This window comes from Pleurodeles waltl, chromosome 1_1 (genome assembly GCF_031143425.1).
Source record: "Pleurodeles waltl isolate 20211129_DDA chromosome 1_1, aPleWal1.hap1.20221129, whole genome shotgun sequence".
NCBI classification, from domain to species: Eukaryota; Metazoa; Chordata; class Amphibia; order Caudata; family Salamandridae; genus Pleurodeles; species Pleurodeles waltl.
The window spans coordinates 102,950,464-102,966,477 of NC_090436.1; positions in this window are offsets into that span (position 1 = coordinate 102,950,464).

Sequence of the window (16,014 nt, forward strand, 5' to 3'; positions counted from 1 at the left end):
ACGCCCATGAGCATCATTGTACCTATTCTCAGCCCCTGTTCTCGGATTACTTACAGGGGTCAAGAGCCAGGAAAGGTTTGGGTAGCCAGAGTCACCTGGAAGAAGTGAGGGACACATACTAGCCTTGCACAATGGCATGAGCTGACCATACACTCACATACTTTGGGTGGGGACTCAGCCTCACCTATAAGCCACTCTCTGTGCCTCTGTAATCGTGCCATCAGCTGTGGGATGCTCCTATTCCTCAGGACAAAGGCATCATGCACTGACCCAGGAAACTTGGCAGTGACGTGGGAGATATACTGGTCAGCTAAGCACGCCATCTGGACATTGAGTGAGTGGAAGCTCTTCCTATTCCTGTACACCGGTTCATTGGCCCAGGGTGGTACTAAGGCAATATGGGCCCTGTCAATGGCCCCAATCATATGGGGGTATGCGCCCCTTTGTGTAGAATCCAACCTTCACAGTGGGCACATCATCAACCTGGGGGAATGCAATGTAGTTGCACATGCGTTTGTGCAAGGCAGTCAGAACCCTTGCAAGCACAATAGAGAACATTGGCTGTGACATTCCTGCAGCCAATCCCACTGTCACCTGGAAAGAACCTGTTGCCAGGGAATTGAGCACTGATAGTACCTGCACAAGAGGGGGTATTACTGTGGTGCAACTGATAGCAGGTAGCAGATATGGCTCCAGTTGTGCACACAGCTCTGTGATTGTGGCCGTGTCCAGATGATAGGTGAGTATGATGTGCCTGTCCTCCAGTGCAGCCAAGTCCACAAGGGGTCTGTACATGGGTGCATGCCTCCTCCCCATATTCCACCACAGTGGTTGGTACCTAAGGGACCCAAAAGTAAAAAGGGAGTGACAACAGGACCTATGGGCACACAACACCAGAGTACACAGAGCATGTATGTATGATGGATAATAGAATTGTCTAGTCATGTACTTTCAACACCAATGACGCAGTTTTATATCCAATACATGAGTACTGGCAGTAGAAAATGGCAACCGCCTGTTTTATATGCAGGGACAGGTGGAAGTGACCTCACACTGCCGGCGTTAGGAGTCATGACAGAAAGCGATCCGCACCGCCGTGCAATTCCTCAATGGCTAACATGGGGCTCTATGGAGTACAGGAACCAATGATGATCCACGCTGGCTGTGACGGTGTTCACTGCTGGGGACGTGACTGTCAATCTCTTCCTACTTTTTGATTCCTGACTTTCCACTGGACTGCATCTCCACTGTGTGAGCTGCTGTGACCTGTGTCTGGTACCTGCCATGGCTCGTGCTACAGGGGAAAATCTTCCCAGCCTTCACGTCGGAGGAGTTGGAGAGGCTCTTGGATGGGGTCCTACCCCTGTATGGGCAGTTGTATGGGCCTCCATACCAACAGGTGAGTACATCATGGGTATGTTGCATGTGACATGGCTGCATGTAGATGTATTTGTGTGCTGTCAGTGTGTCATTTGCGGGGTATGGCTGCAGACAATATTAATGAAGAGGTACGGGTCATGTGTGTGCTGATGAGGGGCAAATGCTGTATGTGGGCCATTTGTCTGACAGGCAGGATTGTCTGGATCATGATTTCCCTCTGTCTGTGTTTTCTCTGCAGGTCAGCGCCCATTAGATGAAGGGGTTGTGGCGTGCCATCACCAAGAATGTGTGGACCCGGGGGGTCCATATCTGGCGGAGCAAACACTGCAGGAAACAGTGGGGGGTCCTGAGACACTGGGCCTGGAAGACCATGGAGACCCAGCTGGGGAAGGCCTCCCAACAAGAGAAGCGTGCCTGTCGGAGTCTGACCACCCTAATGGCCCATATACTGATGGTAGCCTACTCAGAGCTGGATGGGTGCTTGAGGGCAGCACAGCAGCCGCAAGAGGGTGAGTACAGTGTGTGTGACTTCATCATTTGTTGCCTGGCATGGGATTTGTGTGCAGGGTTCTAGTCAGTGGATGCCCCAATGTGCCAGTTTAGACATTGCTGCATGGTTTAGCTTAGGTGTGTTGGGTGGTATGCATATTTTTAATTGCTAGGTAGCTGGCTTTCCTTGGCAGACAGGGCTTAGTTGGTTCTAGTAGGTGTGCAGATGGCAGTGTTTGGGTCCTACCTGCTGTAGTACCTAGCCAATGGTGTGCCAGTGTGGTCCATACTGCCCATTCTCAGTCCCAGTGAGTGATAGTGATGTGTATGCCATCTGTGATGTTGGTGCAGTGATTAACCCTGCACTCCCTTTCTCCCCTCTCTCTCCTTTTGCTTACCTGTCCATGTGTGCATTAGCATCATCTGGCAAAGGAGCAAGGGAACCAGTGTGTGAGGGAGCTGCAGCCCACGGGACCAAGGAGGCAGAGTCTATCGACGCAGAGAGGACCAATGGGTCAGAGGGCGAGGGGAGCACTATGGGCAGGACAGGAGCTGATACTACAGGCTCAGAATCCTCCTCCGATGGGAGCTCCCTGGTGGTGGTGGACCGCTCTGGGACCAGCCCAGCTACTTCACCTTCCTCCACCCCGTACCAGCACCGCTCTCCCAGTAGCCCCCCACTGAGTTGCCCGTGCCCCCTCACCCAGGAGGGTGGGCGTCTCCTTCGCCCCAGGCACCTCAGACCCTACCCCAGTCAGCCCTGCTGCCTTCAGTGAGGAAGCTATTGAACTCCTGAGATCCATCTATGTAGGGCAGTCAAACATAGTGAATGCCTTCCAGTGGCTGGCATCCCAGATGCAGCTATGCAATGCCTTCCTGGAGGACATTCACAGTGGCTTGGCTGCACTACAGAGATCGTTTCCGGCTCTGGCCTCCTCTCTGACGGCAGACAGTGTCCATGTTTCTTCTGTTCCCCCCTCCAATTACCTCTTCCCAGTCCCAGTCTCCTCTCCCCAAACTCATCCCATGCACACATTTTGAAAAGCTGCACACAAGACAATAGACAAGACTTGCACAGACAAACACAGGCAGCACACTTCAGTCCACAAGCACACACACAGCCAACAGGCAGATGCACACACAACATCAGCCACTGCCTCCACTGTCTTCCCCCTCCTCCTCCCTCACAGTCACACCAGCACTAACACCTGCATGCACAGCATCAACAGTCTCAGATCCTGCTACCTGCACAGCCTTGCTCAAGGTCACCACAACAGCAGACCCGCAGACATGCACCCCACACACCACATTTGAAGTCACCACCACAACATCCATCCACACATCCTGTTTATCCTCACCCACTCTGTCTGCCCCCTCCAAAGACACACAAATGCTTGCACTCAGACACCCAACAGTCATCAAACTCACACATGCATACTGTCCCTGCACCTGCACCCAAGTCTAGCATACCTCCTCCTCCTCCTACAAAAACTCCCTCTGCCTCCACTCCCATACCTCCTCCCACAGCCCGCCCCATTGGTCTTAAGAAGCTTTTCCTTTCCTGCCTTGACCTCTTCCCTGCCCCACCCCACCCGTCCTGCCCTGAAGCAAAAAGTCCCACCCCCTATCCCAGTATCTTCAGCACGAAATCAGGTCCTGTTCCTCCCCCTGATACTTCGGCTGCCACTAAGGGGGCACAAGGGTGGCACTCCAGCCCCAAGCCCACATATCCACCACCTAATCAGAAGGGCAAGGACAAGCCCCCTCCAAAAACCTAGCCCAAGGACCCCCCTGCAAAGAAACCCTCCCTACACCCATACCCCCGTCTCCTGAGGTGCCTGCCTGCCATCTCCATGATGCCCCTGCCCAGTGGAGTGCCAATGTTGTCAGGAGTCTAGTTGAGGCCTTCTGGCCATTTGTGGACTTTGGACTGGCCAATGGTCTTACTTGTAAATATGTTCTTTTTAATTATTTATACTTACGCTTGTTATCCAACATGAATACAGTGGTTGGCCCAGAGGTATGTGTCCTAGCTTTCTTTGCTCCTGGGTACTCTTTCTGTCGATTTACTCTGCAGATTGTTCTGGGTGTGTGGTGTGTGTGTATGGTATGTGTTGTGCGTGTGTGTGCCACTCTGCCCTCCCTTCCTCCCTTGTGTGCTAGGCGACTGTACTCACCATCGTCATCTTCATTGGCGTTGGTGCTCCTGGGAAGACTTCCAGTTCTGGTTCCAAGGCGGCCATGGACTTCTCTGTGTCCCTGGAGGTGAGTGTCTCCTTTTATATGATGTGTTTCCACCAGGCTTTTGGTGGCATTGCTAACGGCCCGGAAATCCTGGCAGTCTGCTGTGTCATAATATGGATAATATGGTGGCCGGATCCTTGTCTGCCGTCTGCCTGTTGGTGGCTACCACCGTGTTCAGTGGTCATACCGCACTGGCGGTTGGGGTGGTACATTGGCTGTCTTTGGGAGGGCTCACCGTTATGGTCATTATTTGGTGGTTATTACTGCCGGACGATGGCGGTACTACCATCATCGCCGGCGTGGCGGTCAGCTGACCACCAATGTCATAATGAGGGCCTATATCTGCATCTTGTGTTGTATGATTTGAAATTAAATTGTAAGGTGCGGTGGTGTGGTTTGCCTTTAAAATATTTGATTACATTTGTATTTATTACAAAAGTAGCCCACTGAACTAAGAATGCATTTGTCTGTACTATTTCAACCTGCAACAATGCCACATTTTTAGAAAAGAAGTGGTTAATGCTATTGTCGCACATTTGAAACCAATCAAGTTCAAAGTTGCGTAGCGTGTATTTGGGCACGGTGCCAACCTGGTCGGAGAAACCCAACCACCAAGGGTTTCAAAAATACACAGATTACACAAGCGGAACCCGCATAGGGACCACCTATGTCTCGTGCTGTGAGGTACAAATTGAAAAAGAACAAAGGACCAGGGCACTCGAAGTCTGTATAGTAAATATGCAGTCCAAGATGAGTAGAGTTGCAAAACGTGTGAAGATCTAACACATGAATGCAAATTTTAGCACGAGGGATAAAACCCTTCAATGTACGCGGACAGTTTGACAAAAGCGATACCCCATTGTTGGACCAATAAGGAAATTGAAACATGCTATTTTGGATAAGATACAGTGCACGTGAGAAAAAAGAAAAATCTACTATATATTCCTTTTAGGTGTAGGTGAAAAAAGTTTCCACTGTAGAATCGAGAAGCATGCAAAGTAAACCTTCTTCTTCTAGCTGATAGCAAAGACAAAGTTAGTGCATGCATGGTAATCGACGAGTGGGACAGACCGTGTTCGTGAGACAAGATTGGAGAAAGGTAGCACTTATAAAGGTAGTCGTTACCTCATAGATTCAAGTTTGGATGAAGATTAGTTCCAATTGGGCTTCTGTAGCCCCTTAGGTATACCTTTGAATCTGGGGGAGAAAACCAAAGGAGACGTGTCTGTGGTATTGCATCATTTAGAGCTGAGGTGAGCAGAGCTAGATGGTAACGTAGGAGAGAAAAGAATGATAGTTCACCTACCCACTGATTATGATCAGTCTTGCCATAAATTATGGCTGGCACTCCTGTCGTTACACTATTAGGCTTGCCGTATTCATGGAAATAAGTCATATGGTGTATCCGTAGTACCAAATAATGCTATCATGGGGTCCAGAAGGGCCCAGTCTGTAAAGAATAAAACAAATAAGCGAACCAAAGAAAGAAAAAATAACAACTAAAAAATAATAACAGAGAAAGAATAAGGACATCAATTAGGTGCGCTGCAGCACAAACTATCTCGATCAATGGAATGACTAAAAAGTTACAAGCCTTAGTATCAGAAAGTGTACCCCTAACTATCACTAAGCAGTTGGGCACTAACCTTATGCTCGTTTAGTTAACAAACGAAGAAAGGGGAAAAAAACTATATCATAAAAAACGCCATAGCATGAAAAGCTCCCCCACAGAGGCAGTACCTATATGTGGTGTGGAAGTTAGCCTGATTAAGATGCAAGTTTAGGGCCATGTGGGCGTTTAGCCAGACCAAAAAACCCAGTGTCTGTCTCTCCAATCCTGACTAATATGACCGTTTAAATGAAGCACCCGACTATGCTTCCAATAGCGGAAATCCAGAGTTAATCTAAATCTAAATCCCCGACTGAGAAGGATGCAGAAAACAAAGCGAAGTGAGTCTGCCCCCATGGGGGTTACTGTTAATGTAACTCGAAAGATAAACAGGTGCAGATACAGTCAGGCGGCTCCTAAGATTATATTAACATACCTTGATTCTTCAAATTACCGCACGTCTTGTAGGACGGAAACAGTGCGAGGAGTAAAGAGAAGCACGTGATAACGCTGCCGTGAAGTCCGTGGATTCATCGTCTTGAGAGTGTCGGCGTCTATATGCGCGCACTCTAAGCATAGAAAGAGGACTGCGGCCAAGCAAAAATGGAACAACATAGGAGCCTTAGTAAAGACGGGTGTTGGCGGGCGCCATGTTTGTGGTATACTGATCAAGCTAGAAACTGTCCGTAGAGAGTGGGAATTGTATTGTCATATTTATGTGCAAACGTAAACACCCTTCCATTTTTGTAGTCACTGTCGTCTCTCCTAAGTTTACGTAATTTCTTGTCCTTAATATACAGCTGATGTTTTTGTAAGACATCTCTAAGGATGTTAAAGTTCTTATTCTTGGTGTCAGGTGAGTCTATGTCATCAATCTCTTTTTCTAACAGTGCAATATCCTGTAGGAGTTTGTCCCTTTTCGCCTTTGGCATCGCGAATGAGTATGTCCATCATCCCGTATGATGAAGTGATTAGCAATTGTTCCCACTCTTTGAGTAAGGCTGGGCTGAGGTCATCAAAAGACGGGAATAATATGACCCTCAGACCCCTAGGGATCTGTTGATTTTCCATCGCCCGTCTTTACTAAGGCTCCTATGTTGTTCCATTTTTGCTTGGCCGCAGTCCTCTTTCTATGCTTAGAGTGCGCGCATACAGACGCCGACACTCTCAAGACGATGAATCCACGGACTTCACGGCAGCGTTATCACGCGCTTCTCTTTACTCCTCGCACCGTTTCCGTCCTACAAGACGTGCAGTAATTTGAAGAATCAAGGTATGTTAATATAATCCTAGGAGCCGCCTGACTGTATCTGCACCTGTTTATCTTTCGAGTTACATTAACAGTAACCCCCATGGGGGCAGAGTCACTTCGCTTTGTTTTCTGCATCCTTCTCAGTCGGGGATTTAGATTTAGATTAACTCTGGATTTCCGCTATTGGAAGCATAGTCGGGTGCTTCATTTAAACTGTCATATTAGTCAGGATTGGAGAGACAGACACTGGGTTTTTTGGTCTGGCTAAACGCCCACATGGCCCTAAACTTGCATTTTATTCAGGCTAACTTCCACACCACATATAGGTACTGCCTCTGTGGGGGAGCTTTTCATGCTATGGCGTTTTTTATGATATAGTTTTTTTCCCCTTTCTTCGTTTGTTAACTAAACGAGCATAAGGTTAGTGCCCAACTGCTTAGTGATAGTTAGGGGTACACTTTCTGATACTAAGACTTGTAACTTTTTAGTCATTCCATTGATCGTGATAGTTTGTGCTGCAGCGCACCTAATTGATGTCCTTATTCTTTCTCTGTTATTATTTTTTATTTGTTATTTTTTCTTTCTTTGGTTCGCTTATTTGTTTTATTCTTTACAGACTGGGCCCTTCTGGACCCCATGATAGCATTATTTGGTACTACGGATACACCATATGACTTATTTCCATGAATACGGCAACCCTCATAGTGTAACGACAGGAGTGCCAGCCATAATTTATGGCAAGACTGATCATAATCAGTGGGTAGGTGAACTATGATTCTTTTCTCTCCTACCTTACCATCTAGCTCTGCTCACCTCAGCTCTAAATGATACAATACCACAAACACGTCTCCTTTGGTTTTCTCCCCCAGATTCAAAGGTATACCTAAGGGGCTACAGAAGCCAAATTGGAACTAATCTTCATCCAAACTTGAATCTATGAGGTAACGACTACCTTTATAAGTGCTACCTTTCTCCAATCTTGTCTCACGAACACGGTCTGTCCCACTCGTCGATTACCATGCATGCACTAACTTTGTCTTTGCCATCAGCTAGAAGAAGAAGGTTTACTTTGCATGCTTCTCGATTCTATAGTAGAAACTTTTTTCACCTACACCTAAAAGGAATATATAGTAGATTTTTCTTTTTTCTCACGTACACTGTATCTTATCCAAAATAGCATGTTTCAATTTCCTTATTGGTCCAACAATGGGGTATCGCTTTTGTCAAACTGTCCGCGTACATTGAAGGGTTTTATCCCTTGTGCTAAAATTTGCCTTCATATGTTAGATCTTCACACGTTTTGCAACTCTACTCATCTTGGACTGCATATTTACTATACAGACTTCGAGTGCCCTGGTCCTTTGTTCTTTTTCAATTTGTACCTCACAGCACGAGAGTGGTCCCTATGCGGGTTCCGCTTGTGTAATCTGTGTATTTTTGAAACCCTTGGTGGTTGGGTTTCTCCGACCAGGTTGGCATCGTGCCCAAATACACGCTACGCGACTTTGAACTTGATTGGTTTCAGATGTGCGACAATAGCATTAACCACTTCTTTTCTAAAAACGTTTACTAATTGCAAATTGATGCTGTACGCACTCTGTTTCTCTCTAACTCGATTTTCAATAATATTGTTACTAGCCACCTGTACTTTGTATGACTGTACGCCTTGTTTAATTGTTTAACTGTCATATTTAACATCTTCTAGCACATTGAAAATGGACAAATGTGATGATAATAGAGATACCCTGTTAAAAGAACTATTCCAAATTGACTCCCAAACCAATGTACCCTGCACATCCAATCCAACACAAAAAGGTCTTAGAACCAAATTTATTAAACTCGAACGACTAAGAAAACAGGAACTTTCACGTTGGTGGGACTATACGATCTTACAGAAATATATGGAAAATCAACAGATCCCTAGGGGTCTGAGGGTCATATTATTCCCGTCTTTTGATGACCTCAGCCCAGACTTACTCAAAGAGTGGGAACAATTGCTAATCACTTCATCATACGGGATGATGGACATACTCATTCGCGATGCCAAAGCAAAAAGGGACAAACTCCTACAGGATATTGCACTGTTAGAAAAAGAGATTGATGACATAGACTCACCTGACACCAAGAATAAGAACTTTAACATCCTTAGAGATGTCTTACAAAAACATCAGCTGTATATTAAGGACAAGAAATTACGTAAACTTAGGAGAGACGACAGTGACTACAAAAATGGAAGGGTGTTTACGTTTGCACATAAATATGACAATACAATTCCCACTCTCTACGGACAGTTTCTAGCTTGATCAGTATACCACAAACATGGTGCCCGCCAACGCCCGTCTTTACTAAGGCTCCTATGTTGTTCCATTTTTGCTTGGCCGCAGTCCTCTTTCTATGCTTAGAGTGCGCGCATATAGACGCCGACACTCTCAAGACGATGAATCCACGGACTTCACGGCAGCGTTATCACGCGCTTCTCTTTACTCCTCGCACCGTTTCCGTCCTACAAGACGTGCAGTAATTTGAAGAATCAAGGTATGTTAATATAATCTTAGGAGCCGCCTGACTGTATCTGCACCTGTTTATCTTTCGAGTTACATTAACAGTAACCCCCATGGGGGCAGACTCACTTCGCTTTGTTTTCTGCATCCTTCTCAGTCGGGGATTTAGATTTAGATTAACTCTGGATTTCCGCTATTGGAAGCATAGTCGGGTGCTTCATTTAAACTGTCATATTAGTCAGGATTGGAGAGACAGACACTGGGTTTTTTGGTCTGGCTAAACGCCCACATGGCCCTAAACTTGCATCTTATTCAGGCTAACTTCCACACCACATATAGGTACTGCCTCTGTGGGGGAGCTTTTCATGCTATGGCGTTTTTTATGATATAGTTTTTTTCCCCTTTCTTCGTTTGTTAACTAAACGAGCATAAGGTTAGTGCCCAACTGCTTAGTGATAGTTAGGGGTACACTTTCTGATACTAAGACTTGTAACTTTTTAGTCATTCCATTGATCGTGATAGTTTGTGCTGCAGCGCACCTAATTGATGTCCTTATTCTTTCTCTGTTATTATTTTTTATTTGTTATTTTTTCTTTCTTTGGTTCGCTTATTTGTTTTATTCTTTACAGACTGGGCCCTTCTGGACCCCATGATAGCATTATTTGGTACTACGGATACACCATATGACTTATTTCCATGAATACGGCAACCCTCATAGTGTAACGACAGGAGTGCCAGCCATAATTTATGGCAAGACTGATCATAATCAGTGGGTAGGTGAACTATGATTCTTTTCTCTCCTACCTTACCATCTAGCTCTGCTCACCTCAGCTCTAAATGATACAATACCACAAACACGTCTCCTTTGGTTTTCTCCCCCAGATTCAAAGGTATACCTAAGGGGCTACAGAAGCCAAATTGGAACTAATCTTCATCCAAACTTGAATCTATGAGGTAACGACTACCTTTATAAGTGCTACCTTTCTCCAATCTTGTCTCACGAACACGGTCTGTCCCACTCGTCGATTACCATGCATGCACTAACTTTGTCTTTGCCATCAGCTAGAAGAAGAAGGTTTACTTTGCATGCTTCTCGATTCTATAGTAGAAACTTTTTTCACCTACACCTAAAAGGAATATATAGTAGATTTTTCTTTTTTCTCACGTACACTGTATCTTATCCAAAATAGCATGTTTCAATTTCCTTATTGGTCCAACAATGGGGTATCGCTTTTGTCAAACTGTCCGCGTACATTGAAGGGTTTTATCCCTTGTGCTAAAATTTGCCTTCATATGTTAGATCTTCACACGTTTTGCAACTCTACTCATCTTGGACTGCATATTTACTATACAGACTTCGAGTGCCCTGGTCCTTTGTTCTTTTTCAACAATGCCACATTTACCTAACCACATGTTTGTCTTGCTTGGTTGCTTTTAGGTGCACAAAAGAAGTACTGCCAATGAGAAGGCCTTAGAGATATTACTGTCCTCCAGACTCTTCCGCTTGTGCATCTTAGTGCCATTGCCACCTTAGAGCTTAAGATGCCCCCCAAGAAAGTTGCTCCCAAGAAGGTGGCCAGTGAGAAGAAGCAGCTTTCCACCAGTGGCGTGCCAACCGCAACCTTTTTCGGGAGACGTGTGCTTGCCATAAAAGCCTCCGGGGAGGAGCCTGGGAGCAGCACTCCTGCAGCAACAGCACCAGCACCACCCTGACCTAAGCCCAAGACCATGTCTGTCAGTGAACCAGACACTGCAAACATGGCGACGTTGACCAATAGTGATTTTGAATTGGATTTGTCTCTTTTGCAAGGTAGTACCCAATCATTTCAGGGAACAGATTAAAGTGGACGGCAGCCGCAGCCATCAATAGTAGATTTTCCCATATTTTGATCAGAACAGAAGGTCGAGCTTCCTGCCAAGCAAGAACCTTCTCTTTTAGAATCATTGGCTCCCAGATCTCCTGCAACAAAATGGAACAATATTACTCCACCATCTTCTCAAAGCACCACTTCCGATGATGATGATAAGGATATGGACGACAGCAGAGATCGGAAGATGCTAGGAGAGGCAAGGGAAAAGAAAAGTTCCAGAAAGCCTTAGACTCATGGAAGGGGATGATGGGGAGGAGGATAATGATGACAAGCAAGTCATTGTGGAAGATGGCACAGAGGAGTCCAACATTACTATCCAACCTGCTCAAAGGGATGTGGCACAGACATCACCGCCAGCTCCTATATTTGTAAGGTCGCAACAGAAACCTGCACCAACCCGTACCTCAGTAGAAGTATGCACTGCTGAGAGGTAATTGGCACAACCGCCTACCTCCAGTTCTTCTTCAGGCATTGGCAGTGGCCCAACAAGAAAGTACTCCTCCCCAGTTTGGGACTTTTTTAATGATTAGCAAACATTGCGATATGCTCCATTTGCCACACATGTTTATCAAGGTAAGCCTGGTTTACATTATGGTACTGGAGACCAGACAACCCATATGAAAAAAACATCACGCAATCCAGTGAGAGCAGCACCTTAAAAAAAGGGCTGAATGTGGGTATGGTGGTGAAAGTGTGGAGAGTGGGGAAACATCAGCTACACCTGGTCAAATCATTGTGGAAGGTGAGGAAGAAGAGTGTGACATCCTCATGCAAAACAGCCCTGTCCCTAGCAGTGAGCTAGAATCACATACCTCAGTGACCTCACTATGGCACAGGAAGACTTAGAGTCAGATGGAGACACCACTGCTTATGGTGACTGCACCACAACACACAGTGAGTCTATCACCAGCTACATCTTAAAAGTCAATGGCACATTTGTACAATGGGAAGCTGGCAAAGGTGTTAGCAGTGGACCTCCTCCATTTTTCTTGTGTGGAAAGAGTGGGACCCTTAGAGTTTGTGGCAGCCATATGCCCGAAATGGAAAATTCCAAATGACATCTATTTTGCAAAAGTTCCTGTACAAGCGCTGCACAATGTGATGCAATTCGTTGGACAAGGTTTACAGAAAGGTGTTGTTTACACTATCCGCCTGACACAACATGTGGAGCAATTATCAGGAGACAGATCACATGTGCATCACTACACACTGGATCTCTTTTGTGGAGATAAAGCAAAAGCTATGATCAGGTCTTGGCCCTGAAGAAAGTTTTAAGAGTGTTCGGCGGCATGCAACAGTAGCCGTGTTCACGGTGGAGATATCACAAACAGCTGAAAACATCTTTTGGGAATTTAATAGCAAAGTGTCTGAAAAGCTGCAACACAGAGGTCTCCAAATTTGATTTGTTGCTGCACACAAATGCAGTAACCTAGTCATGGCTTTTTCAGGGTCCTGTGTTTGGTGCATTGTATCAACCTGGTTGTGCAAGATTTTCTCAAAAGAGAAGACCAGCCCAGAAACATTTGTAGGTTATTCAGGGTACCAGTTAAAGCCCTGATACAGGAGGTGCTAACGCAATGGTACGGGGGAAGACAGGCCCAGGGAACCGACTCTCCATGAGGCACTTGCAGGGATCCTGGGAGCATACCACCATTCCCAGGAGACCATGGGCCAGATACTGGCCAAGTTGCCGAAGACCCAGCGGCTGCAGGAGGGACAGCACCTGGGGATCAGGGAGGACCTGAAGGACATCCACACCACCCTGGTCACTATTGCAGGGGGTCAACACCATGAGGGAGGCAGTGGCACACCATCGGGCCCCTGACACTAGCCACACCGAAGAAAAGCCCTCCACCTCCGCTGACGCTAGTGGACAGGAGGCCCCTCCACAGGAACAACAGGCCACCATCACCCTTCCCCCTGCAGAAGGAGAACCACCATGCAAAAGGTCCCTGCGATCCAGGCAGAAGCCAGAGAACATTGCCAAAATTCCCACCAGGAAATAAAACTCACCTGAATGTTACCTTGTGTCCCACTCTGTCACCCTGTCCACCTTGAACTGCCATTGCTCCACTTCCGATGCCCCTTTGGACAATGCATCTGTGATACCGATAGACTGAACTCTATCCTGGACATTTCTCCACCATCAACCCAGCCCATTGCAATATCCCCTACACTTATTATCACAGAAATAAACACCCTTGGAACTAATACAAGTATGGAGTCTGTCAATTGATTGAAATATGTGTTAGTTTAACAAGCTGTAAACATTGCAATTCAAATGTACAGTTATATTTACATAGGTATGACCTGTAGTGGGCAGCAGTAAACACACCAGGAGCCAGAGTGGGGCACAGATATCTGAAAATAGAGATGCCAAAGGGTACATTAAGTGGCCATAGAAATAGGGAAATCAGGCTGCCACACGACCATCTCCAGGCTCATCCTCCTGCAGAAAAGGCACCTGGCATCTCAAGGCCAGGTTGTGCAACATGCAACATGCAACAATGATCTGGCACACCTTCTTGGGTGAGTAGTACAGGGATCCACCTGTCAGCTGGAGACACCGGAATCTGGCCTTCAGGAGGCCAAAGATTCGCTCAATGATCCTCCTTGTACTCCCATGTGCCTCATTGTAATGTTCATCTGCCCTTGTCCTGGGATTCCTCACTGGAGTCAGTAGCCATGAGAGGTTGGGGTAACCAGAGTCACCTGCAAATATTGAGGGAAACCTGTTAGCCAGACACTCACCCTTAGGGCCAACCCCACACCAGTATACCTACATGAACTGGGTGGGGACCAGGGCTCACCCATTAGCCACACCCTGTGCCTCTGGAGTTGAGACATCATATATGGGATGCTGCTATTCCTCAAGATAAAGGCATCATGCACAGAGCCAGCATACTTTGCATTGACATGGGAGATGTACTGATCCGCCAAACACACCATCTGCACATTCAGAGAGTGAAAGCTCTTTTGATTTCTGAACACCTGTTCATTTCTCCTGGGTGGGACAAAGGTAATATGTGTACCATCAATAACACCAATGATGTTGGGGATATGTCCCATTGCATAGAAGTCAGCCTTCACTGTGGCCAAATCATCCACCTGTGGGAATACGATGTAGCTGCGCAGGTGTTTCATCAGGGCAGACAACACTCTGGTCAGCACGTTTGAGAACATAGGCTGTGACGTCCCTGATGCCATGGCCACTGTCGCTTGGAAGGAACCACTTGCCAAGAAATGGAGCACTGACAGGACCTGCACTAGAGGGAGGATACCTGTGGGGTGGCGGATAGCAGAAATCAGGTCTGGCTCCAATTGGGCACACAGCTCTGTGATTTAGGCCCTATCAAGTCTGTAGGTTAAGATAATGTACCTGTCCACCATTGTCGCCAGGTCCACCAGGGGTCTGTGCACGGGGAGATGTCTCCATATCCTATTCATCCTCAGCGGTTGAACTCTAGGGTGAAAAACGGTGAGCAGAAAGTCATATTCAAACATATACTCAGATTAATGCCATGTTTGTTTTACAGAAATATTATGGGGGTCATTCCAACCCTGGCGGTCGGTGTTAAAGCGGCGGCTAACCCGCCAACAGGCTGGCGGTTAAAAAAATGGAATTCTGACCCTGGCGGAAACCGCCAACAGAGACCGCCACTTTAACACTCCGACTGCCACGGCGGGACAAACAAACAGCGCGGCGGTCACCGCCAACAGACAGGCGGAAGACAATGTACCGCCCACCCTATCACAACCCACCAATCCGCCACCTTTTCCGGGGCGGTAGCCCCGCCGATAAAAACACGGCGGAAACAGACATTTCAAACTGAAAACGCTCACCTCCATATACCCCACGAGGAATCTGGACAGCATGGAACCCGAATTACACATCCTACCAGCTATTGTATTCCTGCTCCTCTACCAGGAGCATGAACGCCGGTGCAGAAGACAACGGTGAGTACTGCACCTACGACACAGGGGAGGAGAAAATATTACGGGGACACACATAGGCGACACACCCACCCCCACCCCCACCCACTACAACACACACATCAATGCATAGCAATACATCACTGTTACAACCCCCAAACACCCCCAAAAGAATGCAAAGACAAAAGGAATAGATCATAAACAGTCGAATATATTGTATTATTGCCTTATAAAAATATCACACATTTAAAACTAATATATACATAAATATTAAAAGTCCGATAATTCTAGCTGTCATTGTCCGTGGACCACTGGACCTAAATCACATGGGCAAGGCCCACACAAGATACCTGACACCAACGGAGAGAACACTGCAGGGGCATCAGATAGAAAAACTACAGGCACCTCAGGGGGAAGGGAAGGGGGGGCACCTCAGCCACATGAGTACACGAGGCCAGATCCACGAGGGGCCTCCATGGCCACTGTCCCATCCTGGGGAGTGCAAAGCCACAGTCTCACAAGTCTCTACAGTGGGTGGGTTGCCCACTGTCCCATCCTGGGGAGTGCAAAGCCACAGTCTCTCAAGTGGATAACAGTCTCCACTGGTACTGGAGGGGGACTAGTGCCCAGAGTGCTTCGTGCAGCCCTGCCTGACACAGATGCGGGCCTGCCCCTTCCGCCAATGGGCCAGCGGTTCTTGAGATGAAGGGCCCAGTTCAGTGGTTCTTGAGACGG